General features: G+C 38.3%; 1 long non-coding RNA gene across 1 annotated transcript in view; it reads left to right on the plus strand.

Moving 5' to 3' along the window:
* Positions 1-494: 494 nt before the first annotated feature.
* The window catches only part of LOC116875051, a 121,025-nt gene continuing 108,178 nt past the window's right edge, over positions 495-13,341 (plus strand). The window contains exon 1 of the long non-coding RNA XR_004384120.1: positions 495-892. This is a non-coding gene — a long non-coding RNA (uncharacterized LOC116875051). The remainder of the gene's footprint in view (positions 893-13,341) is intronic.

The raw sequence follows: 13,341 nt of genomic DNA on the forward strand, positions 1-13,341 counted from the left end.
TCTAAGGAGATTAAAAACAACAACAACAACACAAATTCCATTTCAGTTGTGCATTTCGGTCCTTTCAGAGAATTAATCATTAATAAATATTCAAATACTCTTTCCTTTTTTGCAGTGCAGGATATAGCGCTACCTCTTTAAAAGTTAACAGGGATTAATTCTCTTTCAAAATAAACATTCTACTTAACAAACTGTCTACGTTCTTTCACTGACATACGGGTACACCAATGAAGTCAAAGCTCTGATCGCATTCAAAACTCAGAGTTTTATCCAAATGTGTTTACCCAGCTCCTAATAAAAGATTTTCTATATACCATCTAAAATCCTGATGACAAAACAGAAAGACTCCTAAAAGGCTCACAAAACCCAGCTCAGCTAGAGCGTCAGCTAATCTGGGTCTATTTTTCCCTATGATTAACCAGTTCTTAATGACAACGTTGCTTATCTTACAACTGTGACATGAAGAGGGAGCTGTAGCTCTTCTGAGACACAGTTCTGTAAGAACCAGCTTATCCACGCTCTCCGATCTCGTGTCTGTTTCTCTTTCTCTCTCCCTCTACTTGCGCTGTCCCTCATTCATTCACTCTTCCATCTTTTTGCCATTGTGCCAGCTCAATTTAAATGTATCTGCTCTGTATCTGTTCAAGTGGAGATATTCCATGCAAATCAGGAGCAGGGGCTTTCCATGCTTGGTTCACAGAGAGGACTCGGCTTGAGGAGGTCACTCGTTCACAGCCGCTCCTCCCATTATATTTTTCCCCTTATTGCAGAACTGCTGTATGTATACAGTGACTGAAAGGACTCAATTTACTGCAGCTGCCGCCTGGCTTTACTTACAACTTTTTTTTTTTTTTTTTTTATAAAGGAACTTACCTCCATCTGTCTTTTCAAGGTAGGAAGTCTGATTCTTCTAAAGACCGTGTGTAATGCCTGCACTGTCTGCTCATTATCAAATGTCACTTGAATGCTTTATATTGTTGCTGGCATTAGGCACAAATGCTGGGATTCCAGGTGCCTCACGCTTTTGTTACTTAGCGGCAGAGGTACAATTGTTTAAGTGTCGGGTATTGTAATGTTTATTTTCCCTGCAGCCAGCTTCAGTTTTACAATGTCAGAAAGATTATAGTGTCCACTCTCTGATCTAGAAATACAATCCTCTCTATCAAGTTTTTCACTCTTAAAAAAAAAATAATAATAATAATCTCTCAGTATGTTTTAACTTCTCATGCATCCTGGCCAAGCATAGTCAAGGGTAAAATTCAGTCGTGTTATTTTGGGGTTTTGTTTTTTGGGTTTTGTTTTGTTTTGTTTTGTTTCTAACCTGGCACCTACCTGCAGCGTTTTCTGTGAGAAAGAACTAACTGTTGAAATGTTTTTAACCACAGCCAGAAAAGGATAGATTTTACTTCATTCGGCTGCAAAGCAAGAAGCTGAAGGCCTTATTGCTAACAGGCCTGTCAAATAGATTTATTCTTCACAATTTACAAATGTTACGAGGCTATGCAGAAGTATTATAATTAGCCAGGATTCAGTTCCTGCGATTGTACACGCGCTTATTTATTGTTTTGAGATTGAAATTAGATTACAAAAAAGTTTAATGTTGCAGGGCTAACAAAAAAGCTTATGTTTGTACAACATCGTTTGATGTCATTTTTTAAGGCTGATTTCAATAGCCAAATGGTTGCGTTTAGATTAAAGATGCACCTAAGAGGCTAATAGATTTGACGAGATCCGTGCTGATTTATGAAGTCAGTTTCTGGGCTTCCATGACTTCTTATGTGTTTCCTTGAAGTTCCTTGTAATAATATTTTAATCATTCCTTAGTCATTTCAATTTTAAAACAGACTAAATGCCATAAAATTATAGACTCAAAAATCTTTTTGATTAGTACAAATATAATTATAGCATTCCAGTTACAATTTAGTTTTCAATAAATGTAATATGTCTTTCAAAGAACTCCCTATTAATATAATTTTACATTTATTACCTTATTTTCCTAAGAAGGTTTGACATGTAGCTATGACAAGACCATTTAATCGCTTGTGTCATATGGAATTGAACATAAACAGTAAACAAAGTTGACAGTCCTGAAAAGAAGAAAAAATGATCCTCTGGTATACTGAATAGTTCTGATGACATAAATCTTCGATTTCATCTTCCAGGTAGATACTTGTAGTTAGTGGAGTTCAAGGGAAAAAATTTATTATCCACATAAAATATCTCAGTGCCAAAAATGTGCAGTTCTTTTTCTTTTGGATACAGAGTCTTCTACTGAAGGAAAAAAAAAATGCACTCTGATTTTTGAGTACAGTACAAGGCATGAAGCCCTGTCATTGTTAGCATAAAGAAGACATCTACACAAGTATTACTGTGCAGAGGGCAATCTTTCTGTCTCTGGCATTTGTTAGGTTACTGTACATAGAATTTAACAGATGAATATGTTCTGCTTCGTGGCATTTTAGTGATCCTATTGGTATGCAGGCTACTCTGCTAGGATAGCAACAGAAAAAAAAAAAAAAGGGATATATGTTTTATAGCAGTAGTAATAAAAGCCTTCCGCAGTGAGAGAAGAAGAATATGACTTATTTTCTATGCAGTAATTAGAATTTCTTTAAAACCCATTGAAATACTGCATGGTAAAAAGTAAACTGAGGCTTCTCCAGGAAGGGCTAATTGAATGTATCTATTCGAATCATGTAGTTGCCCATGAATATCTTCTTGCCAGACACTGTCACTGGAGGATTCCATTCACATCTTCAGGATTACAGGGAAAGAAATGGATTCCTCACTAATGGTGGAGGGTGATTCTTTCATATTTAAAGCAAGTTTGGGAAGAGCACCCGACACAGGAAAGCCTGAACAGATGGAAAGGTGTGTGAGATTGCCTGGTTGTGTGAACTTGAGACTAGTGTGAAACCAAAGGCTGCCCCTTCAGAACAAAGGAACGCCATGCAATACTCTGTCAGCAGTCAAGCTGAGCAGAGATATAAAAAGTGGCCAGGGAGATGTGGGGAGAGAGAAAATGCAAACAACGAGGCATTCTCTTTTCAACCAAATTACCAGTATTTGATAGGTATGACGGCGTTCCCCTGTGGAATTTCAACCCATCATTTCCTAGCTATTTCAAAATCACATCTTTTATAGACTTTCACATTTGTTTGCAAAGCTCCTAGGAAACTCTCCAAAGACCTAATAACTTGCATGCCTTAAATTAGGTTTTACTGTGCATCCTAAATAAAAAGGTCACAGCCTTTAACTCCCATGGGTTTCTTGCGCTTGGTCTGTAAACTTGCCACTCCTCTAGTAACTCATTGGAGCAACTGTTCGAGATAAGTTACATTTTACTCCATTTTACTGTGCCTTGCAGCAGAATCTATAGAACTGGTCAAACTTGTAGCTGTATATAATACCATGTTGTTATTCCCACCTGGCTCTCTTCTGCTGGTTTTACTGAGTAATGTTAAAAAGATAAATTATCATCTTAAAGGGATGCTATGGAGGGTGTTAATAAGTTCTCTGTAACTTTGGGAGTGTTCAGTGGTGCCCGGGAAACTTGCGTCCCTGCTCCAGGGGAAATGATGTGCCTCATCAGCAGACATTCAATGCCTTTATCATCTATAAACATGAAAAAATCCTCAAGAAGGACTGTATTGTGCCATATGTATTTTCTCTATCTTGAAACATTGCTGTGTGTGGATTGATCATAATAGCAAGTGAACACTCAGCAGATACTAATTGCTTTGTGTGTATTAATTTAATCTGCACGACACTGAGAGGTGGACGGGACCATCATCTTCATTTCGCACATCAAGATACTGAGGTATAGGGAGCTTTGGTGGTACAGCCAAGGCCACATAGTTGTGGTAGAACCGGGATTTGAACCCATTTGTTCTGTTACTGGCTTCAAAACATCACAACCACGCCTCCTTCACATAACTAAATATAATGAGGATACCCACCCCACACGCCAATAGCAGAAATGTTTCTATTGTACCATTTATATTCTTGATTCTAATATCTGATTCCAATTTTTTAACTCTCGCCAGAGCTCTTTACGTCTGTCTGTATTACCATTAAAGTAGAGGGTTTTTTTTTTGTTTGTTTTTGTTTTAAGTTGTTTCATTTAATGCATGCCAAGAACATTACAGAACATTTTGTCTTTTACCTCAAGGGGTTAAGGACCAAATCAGATCTGTAATTGGCTGACTTGTCTACTGACAGCCTTTGAAGCACTGCCCCCCACCTTTATTTTTTATTTTATTTTATTTTTTCTATCTAAAGAACAAGATTGACTACTCTTTATATGTTTGGAATTTTTCAGTGGTGTAAAATGCTTGGTAATGATGGAAATTAACCTGAGGCTTTATCTAACTACCTTTCCTTGCAACTCCATTCAAACTCTGGTAACAATTAAAATTTTCATGCAAACAACTATTCCCATCAGAAAATACATTCTCCTATCTTGTCATATCACCCTTCAAAACCTCCTAGATAGTGAAAAGGAAGCCCTTTTCCTTGGCTTTCTTTCTATTGGGTGCATCTGAACGAAAATTTCCCAAGTTGAAATATACCAACGCATTAAAAAAGCAGATAAAGAAAACAAATGGAGTGAAAATACATCTTTAAATGGTCGGACTCTGAAACCCTGAAATAGTTATCTGTCCTTGTGTTAGAAGGTGTTATCTCCTCAAGGAGAAATGAGCAAGGACAGGCCTATACAGAAAAGCATTTGTGCCTTTACTTCTGTCTGTTTATTTGGGATAGCTTGAACTGTCTCCCACTATTTTTCTACCCAGTGTGAGCAGATAAACTATTATACATGTAACTCATAGGAATCTGATTCAAAGACTGTGTTCATTTGACCTCTGAAGATCCGATATTTAATGTAAACAAAAATCTGAGCAGCACCAACACATAATCAAGAGGCAGAAATGTGGGGAACGTGGGTTAGTAGCCATGGAGCAAGCTACACATTTCTCGAGTAACGAATGAAAAACAATTTTGATGCCATTCTGTGATACCAGCATTTTTTTTTTTTTTAGATCTTATTTGAAGTATCAGGCAGATGGACTGCCCTATATATCCAGAACCCCTATCTGCTAGCAGGCAGAAAGCCCGAGAACCTATCTTTAAAGTTATTTTAATATATCACTTTTGCCCGGATTAGCTAAGTTAGACATCGACCATTGGTACAGGGAAGGTTGGGAATTAATTTAAATTTGAGCTTACCCCTCCATCATCTCTTGCTGAGTGAGTTCCTCAGCCTGTGAGACATTCCTTTCAGATGTGATTTCTCCATTACTTGGTGGATATTTCTACTTTGAAAGAAAAAGAGGGGGCAGGAGGACAGGGCATGATTGTTATGAGCTGTGAGTTGACATAAACAGTCAAGGAAGTTAAAACAGACCTAAAACCATTTGAAGACTGTGTCCCTGGTTCCTAAATTCTTCAGCTGCATAATTGAATTTCCTATCTAAAAAGATGTCAATTTCTTGAAATTAAAAGTAAAATCAAAAGATTTTTCTCACTGTGGAAAGCTTGTGATATGAGCAAAAAACATTCAGATAAATTAATTCTCAAATGTATGAGCACTGACTGGACGGTTAGCAACACAGCCAAGCTCAAAAAACAAAATTTCACTGGTTAGTAAGATCTACTGTTGGGGAAGCAAAGCCAACACTCGTACACAGCCTTACACCACGACTGGAAATTCTGTTTGTTTCCAATTGTTGTTATGTATGTTACTTTCCTATCAATCCTCTTCCAGAAATATTAAATTAATGCCCTTTCCCACAGTCACTGAGACCTCTTCCCTCTCTGTTGACTGAGCCTACGGTTTACATCACAGAAGTCAGCCTCTAACTGTTCTTTTCACCTATTTCCCTGGTTGTTTTATGGGTCATAGTCTGCTGTATCTCCAGTAGCTTGTAAACTACTTAAGGGTAAAAATCATACTTATTCTGTGTCTTTCACAGAACTTGGCCCAGTGTAAAGGCCAGAGATCAGTCTTGATTAATATGTGAATGATTGATGGAATTTTCAAAAAATCTAGTTAGCTTAGGTTATGTATATACTTTTAAATTTCTTTCAAGGGCAAAGTGAGGAACATCTATTCATTCAAAACATTTCTTAAGACCTAGCTATGTAGCAGACTCAGGACCTGTGCTCTGATAGCATATGGCAGTTCACAGTTCAATTTTTAAAAACAGCAATAGGAAAGGAGATTATTCCAATAGATAAAATCATGTATATATAAATATATGATATGTTACATGTATATGCTATATATATGTATATGACCTCTCGATTGGAACTTAAAGGAGCAGGCAACCCGTGGGAGAATTAAGATAGAAGGTAGAGCAGGAGGAGAACAAAAAAGAGAAAGAGAAATAAAGTAGAAGATGGTGGAGGAATGGGGAAGATGTCTTGAGGGATGAGGAGGAAAGGGTTAGAAGATTTGAAAGAATGCAGACCTTGGCCTTTCTTATGAACCACAGTTTACAGCTTCTTAATTCCTATCATCAAATCTCCATACACAATCAGTGGAAGAAAAATCGTAATTAATCTCAAAGAGAAATTATTCTATGGCCTGAAGCTTTGTCTCCTTGGGAATGGATATACTAAGCAGGGTCGGGGTCCTAAGCAAGGATGAAAGCAAAGAGGATGTGAGGCGGCTTTTAAAACAAACTCTAGAATTGTCAACCCAAGAAGAGATCCCACGCAGGGAGCTTACAACCATAAATCAGATTGTAAAAGGAATTGGGCAAGTCCGGTCTTCCTCAGCCACACAACCACACCTAGGCAGGGTGGAGATGGAGCCTGTCAGAGTGGGCAGCTTCCAAGGTGTGACTGTCAGCCTGCAGGCTCCCGGAAAAAGGCTGGGATGCGTGAAGTGAGACATAGGGTTCAGGAGGCAGCACTGGGAGAAGTGAAACAGGAGAAGCAGTTTGGGGGTCACCAACCTGGGGCAAAAGCAGGGTTCCCCATCTATCCCCTTCTGAGTCCCAGAACCGAGGGCAGGAAAAATCTCCCAGTTCCTCAGAAGATGAGCTGCGCCCCTCCTCGCTGGGGCACTCTGGCCTTTTGCGACCGGCACTTGGTTGTCTCAGCACTCTGTCATCTCATGTTTCCACTCCTAGCTGTGGAGATGGTAAAGGCCCTTCGTGAGATCCTTCCGCTGAGCCGATGAAAAGCCATTGCATCCGGGCTACCTGGAATCTGTGGACTTCAGTGAGGGACAGAGCAGCCGGCAGGAGACTTGTAGACGCATATTTCTAATTAATGATAGAAATAGAGGACCATGTTTTAATCAACGGCCTTCTTGGAAAACAACAATCAAAAGCATTTAAAATCACGTGACCTGAACTTACAGATGTAGCATCATGAAACAGAAAGAGCAACAGGAACAGACAGACAGACCCGGGCTGGAATCCCAGCGTTTGGCCATAGCATTTCATTTCTCAGAGTTACAGCTTCCTCATCTGTAAACTAGAAATAAAAACATGCACTTCTCAGTTTTCTAGAAAAATTAAATATCTGCCATAGGCCCCCAAACAATGCTGAGCTTCTGAAAGATGCTCCACAATACGACCCCATATTCATTTTGCTTTCTATTCAAATTCAGATTCGCATGACCCTGGACCTCTCACAGACATAAGTATTTTGATGCTTAATGGCTTCATTTTAATGTCTAGCTAAGAAAAGAAAAAAGATTCAGGGGACCACAAAGCACTGATCCCAACTGTTACTAAACTAGTATCTGAAGGTGGTGATAACTTAAAATTCTTAAGTCTTCTCGGACAGCAATGAGGTCAGTCATAGCCATGAAGAGCAAATGTTTCGAGAAAGATGCTTCTCATGCTGGGGGTTATATTTATAATTTTGATTGAAATTACTATTTTCACCTACCTCTGCTTCTCAGGTCCTGAGTGAATATATCCTGAAGGCCTGATGCGTAATGCCCAGCGTGTGTTAATTTTCACAGCTTTTTGAAACAGCCTGCCTGTGAGTGTTCCCAGGCACTCGGGTAATGGGCTTGAGCAGCAAAGTTGTGGAATTCCTTCTGAGTAGGTTCTGTGCAGACCTGAGTTTCCAGTACCCACGCTCAAAAGCCAGACTGAGAAATTTTGGAAGGATTGACCAGGAAGTAGTCAAATCTAAAATCCTTCCTAAGAGCACTCTTATTTTTAGCGTCTGTTGTGTGGGAGAGAGCTCGGGGCCCACATCAGAAAGCAAGAAGCATCAGGACATGTGAAAATCAGGAGGGCATTTCACAGCTTTGTAGGATTTTTCTGATTTCTTTGGAAACTATGTAAATGAATTCCTTAAACACAGGCTGTCATTGATTTTTCCCGATGTTCATTGATCTCCTCATCATTGCTTCATGTATGTGTTCTCCCAAAACATCTAGTATCGATATTCCTCTCCCTCAACTCTGTCCCCGATCCATTATAAGTATATCATTAAAACCTGTTTAATTTCCTATGAAAGATTATATTAAGTGCACTTTTAGTGTAATTATGTCAATAGTGGAAGATAAACATGTATTAGGCAGTGCAAAATGCTGATTATCTGTCAGGGTAAATCTGTTTATTTGAGACACGGCAATCCGACAACCCCCTGGTGTTAATCGGGAAAGTACATTCTCGTTCCAGGTACGGTGTGGTGGGGTCTGACAGCAGAATGCTGTCAATGGCCTCCTGCTGTGACATGATCTTTATCATATATAAACCCAGAGACATGGGGTCCTAAGTAATAAAATACAGACGTGCGATCATGTGTTTTAGGCATATGTGATGTACTTACATTTGGGCATTTTTGTATGGGTAGAAAACAAAGTTGACAAGTTCGAGAAAGGCAAGAGTGGGTTACAGGATTAGCCTGCATTTTCATTTGTGCCCAGGGCAGGGTTTGCCTCCGTAATGGTAGCTCAGAATCGTTTGTATTAACCCCAGAGAAAGGAAAGAGCCAGTGCAAAGAAGGGGACTCAGGGAAGGTCGGTCTGGTAGAGGGCGTCGCTCTGATTCTCAATGCCAACGTGCTTCTTTGATTCTTTGAAGCTTTTTTTTTTTTTTTTTTTTTTGAGGTAGTACAGTGTAAATACATCCTAGAGACACTACTGCCTGCCGGCTGCAATTGGGCACCAAGTTTTCCTTCAAGGAGATAAAACAGTATAGGAAGGTGACACGTCACACTAGCCGAGGCTCAATTCCACTAGGTTTTTGTGCTGCAGAAAACGAATGAGATGAAAATGGATTGACTATTCAGGCACAGTGTGCCAACCTCTCTGAAAAATAATTTTGTCTGACTTTATTACATTGTGATCATTTCCTGAATGCCATAAAATGCTGCGTAGAATAATAAAAATTGATACGTATATTGACATTCTAGTTTTCTAAATAGAAGCTGAGCAAATATAAACAGCGTTTGGTCTTTGCAACTCTTCTGACCAATCATTCGTATGCTGACTAATTCACTTACTCTCATTCGGCCTTAATATAAATGTCTTCGGAAATAATTTCTCCCCAGTAGATTATGCACATCTTCAGTTTGATTCAGAATTTACATGTGTAGTTTGCATATTTTTGCATCAGAGTGTCTGCTTTAAATTAGATAAAGGTCACTGTCATTCATAATCAAGAAGAAGGTGGATTAAAGGTCACAATTCAATAAAAAAAATCTGATTAGATGTAGAGGTTTGTTCATGTGATTCAATATCATTGGATAAGTGGAAATCATGAGTCAACAAATTAACCTCAGGATAATGGGTGACTTGCTTCACTGTGATCAAAAATATTCACAGATTTTTTTTCTTTTTTTCCCAATGTCTAACTTGTTTGTCTCTGTGTAGCAGTGACAGTTACTTCTGTTACTACTCTTACCATTAGTTGTCTTTTATAATGTCACTTGGTTTTAGGAGTGGCATAAATGACAGTTTTATCTCCAAAATATAGTAGAAAGTTATAATGAATTAATAATAGATGTGGATTAGGAAGTCCCTGAGGACCTCTGGTTACTTCTACCATTTTTTTACCCGAGATATTTCCTAGTTCCTCCACTCTTTTGAAACGATGGAGCTGTCACAGCACATTTCTTCCCTTACATAACTACTTTATACCTCTCACAGACACTTAAGAGCCCCTATAAACCCTTCCAAATCTTGACATCTACTCAGTGTTTCTCTCTGTGATTAGAAGGGAGATGTATAAAATAAGTGTAGCCAGTGGCAGACAATTAGACTTTGTCAATTGGTTGAACTTTTTTAAGGTAGTTTGACAATGACTTGAATAAATGGAAAGTAGCTGAAAACAAACAAATGCTAAGTTGCAAGATACAGTCGTTGTTTGGTCCATACATCAATGATTCATGTAACAGAACTTATTATCAAAAATGAAAGAGTCTGACTTGCTCATCTTAAAATATTTCTTTTCCTTTTTGCATGTGCTCTTGACTTAAGGGGAAATCTTATCCCCGCCCCACCACCACTGAATTATTTGTCTACTCTATTTGCTATATTGGCACCTTAACAGATCATCCAAAAAATAAAAGAAAATTTAAAAAAGAAAGAAAAGGAGAAAAGAGAAGAAAGATAGACAAGAAGACACCACCTATTTAAAGCACATTGTTTATTTTTCCAAAGAAAATCAAACATTTTTATAGGAACTATAAAGGTTAAATGGCTTAAGCAGATTATAATTAGTTAATTTTGTTAAACATATATTGGATCAATTTTACATTATTTTAATTACCTTTTGGAATAAATGGTTTGGTGAACAAATTCACTTGATGTTCAGGATCAAACAAAATTACCTTTCCTCTGGGTAGGGTTAAGTTTCACAAAATGATTTGGAAATGACCTCCTTTGCTTTCATCTAAAAATATCTTTGGATTTAGAAAATGATTAAAGTTGGATATATTGTGTTTTAAGTCAATCATATTTTATCATTTTCATGGCTTGTTCTTTCTTTAAAGAGGAGTGTAATCAAACTTCACTACACAAATGTTCCCCCTTTAAGGAGACTCTTGTAATTCATGCAGTATCATGGTATTTATAAGGCTGATTCAAATCTCATTTCTGCCAGAAGACATATAATGTATTCTGGTAAGTTTATGAAGTTGTGTTTTGTTTGTTTGTTTGTTTGTTTTCTGATAAGATATAAGAATGAAAGCTGGACAGTCACTAAGTATCATGTCCAAATTGGAAATGTTCTGATCTATGTCTCTGTGGTGTATGTATCTGTTTATACCTACACTCATACTTAGAAATAGTCAATCCCTAAATTGTAAATACTGGGACCCAGATTGTTGAGTGTAAGAAAACCACATAACTATCTCTCACCCACCCCAATTAACGGCATCTAGGAAACAAATTAGGAGAATGCAAATACTATTTGCCCCCCCCCCCCTTTTTTTTTTGGTCTGTGTGGAGTTAGCAAGTTAATCTAGTGCCCAAAGATAGCTCTCTCTCTTTTTGCTTACAGAAGGACTTCTCAGTGAGGGGTGATTTACTTCCCAGGGGATATTTGGTACTAGACACTTTTTGTTTGGGTTGGTGGGGAGAGGTGGATGTTTGTCTTACTAACAGGTAGCTGGCAGAAGTCATGCATGCTTCTAAGTACATGGGAGAGGCTTCCAAACACAGGATTATCCTGCCCAAAATGTCAACAGCCCTGAGGTTGAAAAACCTCCCTTGTAAGAAAGAGGGGGAAGTTTCTTCATTATGTATCTCAACTCTATATCATCTCTTTTCCCATAGCCCAATGCTCCATCATCCTGACCTGCATCTGGCTAACTTCTCTTCATCCTTCAGAACCCTCAGGGCAGTCATCACTGCATTCTGAAAAGCTCTGCTGGTTTGTCATCTGATTATAATTACACACCATTATGTGATCACACCACTATATCCCTAAATTTGATTGATTTGCTTTTCTGTATCCCATCCTAGAGCAAAAATTTCCTGAAAATTGTACTTTTTATTGCTGATATCTAACATGGTTTGTGGGATATAAATGTCCTATTAAGACTTGGTGTTGAATGAAATCTGACTTATCTCTAAGAACAATACAGTCCAGGGTGTTTGGGTTTAGCTTAAATAGCACTTAAGATACTACCTCAGGGGGCGCCTGGGTGGCTCAATGGGTTAAGCCTCTGCCTTCAGCACAGGTCATGATCCCAGGGTCCTGGAATAGAGCCCTGCATCGGGCTCTCTGCTCAGCAGGGAGCCTGCTCCTCCCTCCACCTTTCTGCCTGACTCTCTGCCTACTTGTGATCCCAGGACCCTGGGATCATGACCTGAGCCAAAGGCAGAGACTTTAACCCACTGAGCCACCCAGGTGCCCCGAAGAAAGAAATTCTCAATTTTTTTTTTTGTTTTGTTTTGTTTTTTACTGTAGTCATGATATCCAACAGCATTCATTCTCTGATGCTGTCTGCCTGCTTTCTTCTACTTCCGTCCATGTATTGCATGGAACATTCATTTTATCCCCTATCAATTTTAAGATGTTTGCAAGTTTGTTTGAAAGAATTTTTAAGAGCAAGTTTCAGACTTACACTTCTCTAGTAAACCCAATGGCATTGTGTTCCACATCGCCATGTCTTGATATGACTCACCAAATGCAAAACCAGAATTTTTTTTATTTTGTTTTTTTTAATGAGGGACATCCTAGTTAAGAAAGGCTGTGAAATATGTAAGTTTCCTGTTAAATTAGGAGAATTTCATCTATTTCTTCTCCTCTGATCCCAGGAGGCCAAAGTGTCTGAGAATAGCATTTGTAGAAGGCTGATCATAGAGGTGGAGCTCAACAGATGTGTTTGAATGGAACTGGAATAATGAACGTTTCTAGGGAATGATTCTGTAGAGGCTAAGATAATCATGAGTCCAATGATCATGAGTTTTTATTGTAATCATTAATTTTATTTCTTGGAATAAGACAACAATTAAAGAGGAAAATAAGACCCATGTACCATTTTCTAATTTTTTCTTGGAATTATCCTTTGAATCTTTATATTAACACATATAGCCAAACTTCTTCATCGGATGCAGTTTTGATTAGATGTTAACAATATTTTTGTTTTTATTTTTTTATTTTTATTTTTTTTAAAGGTTTATTTATTTATTTGACAGATAGAGATGACAAGTAGGCAGAGAGGCAGGCAGAGAGAGAGAATATTTTTGTTTTTAATTATTTTTAAAATAATTGAAACATAACCCTTATTTCAAAACTTAAGGAAATAGGGACGCCTGGGTGGCTCAGTGGGTTAAAGCCTCAGCCTTCGGCTCAGGTCGTGATCCCAGCGTCCTGAGATCAAGCCCTGCATTGGGCTCTCTGCTCAGCGGGGAGC

The sequence above is a fragment of the Lontra canadensis genome, unplaced genomic scaffold (assembly GCF_010015895.1).
Source record: "Lontra canadensis isolate GAN:19392208 unplaced genomic scaffold, GSC_riverotter_1.0 scaffold40, whole genome shotgun sequence".
Taxonomy (NCBI): Eukaryota; Metazoa; Chordata; class Mammalia; order Carnivora; family Mustelidae; genus Lontra; species Lontra canadensis.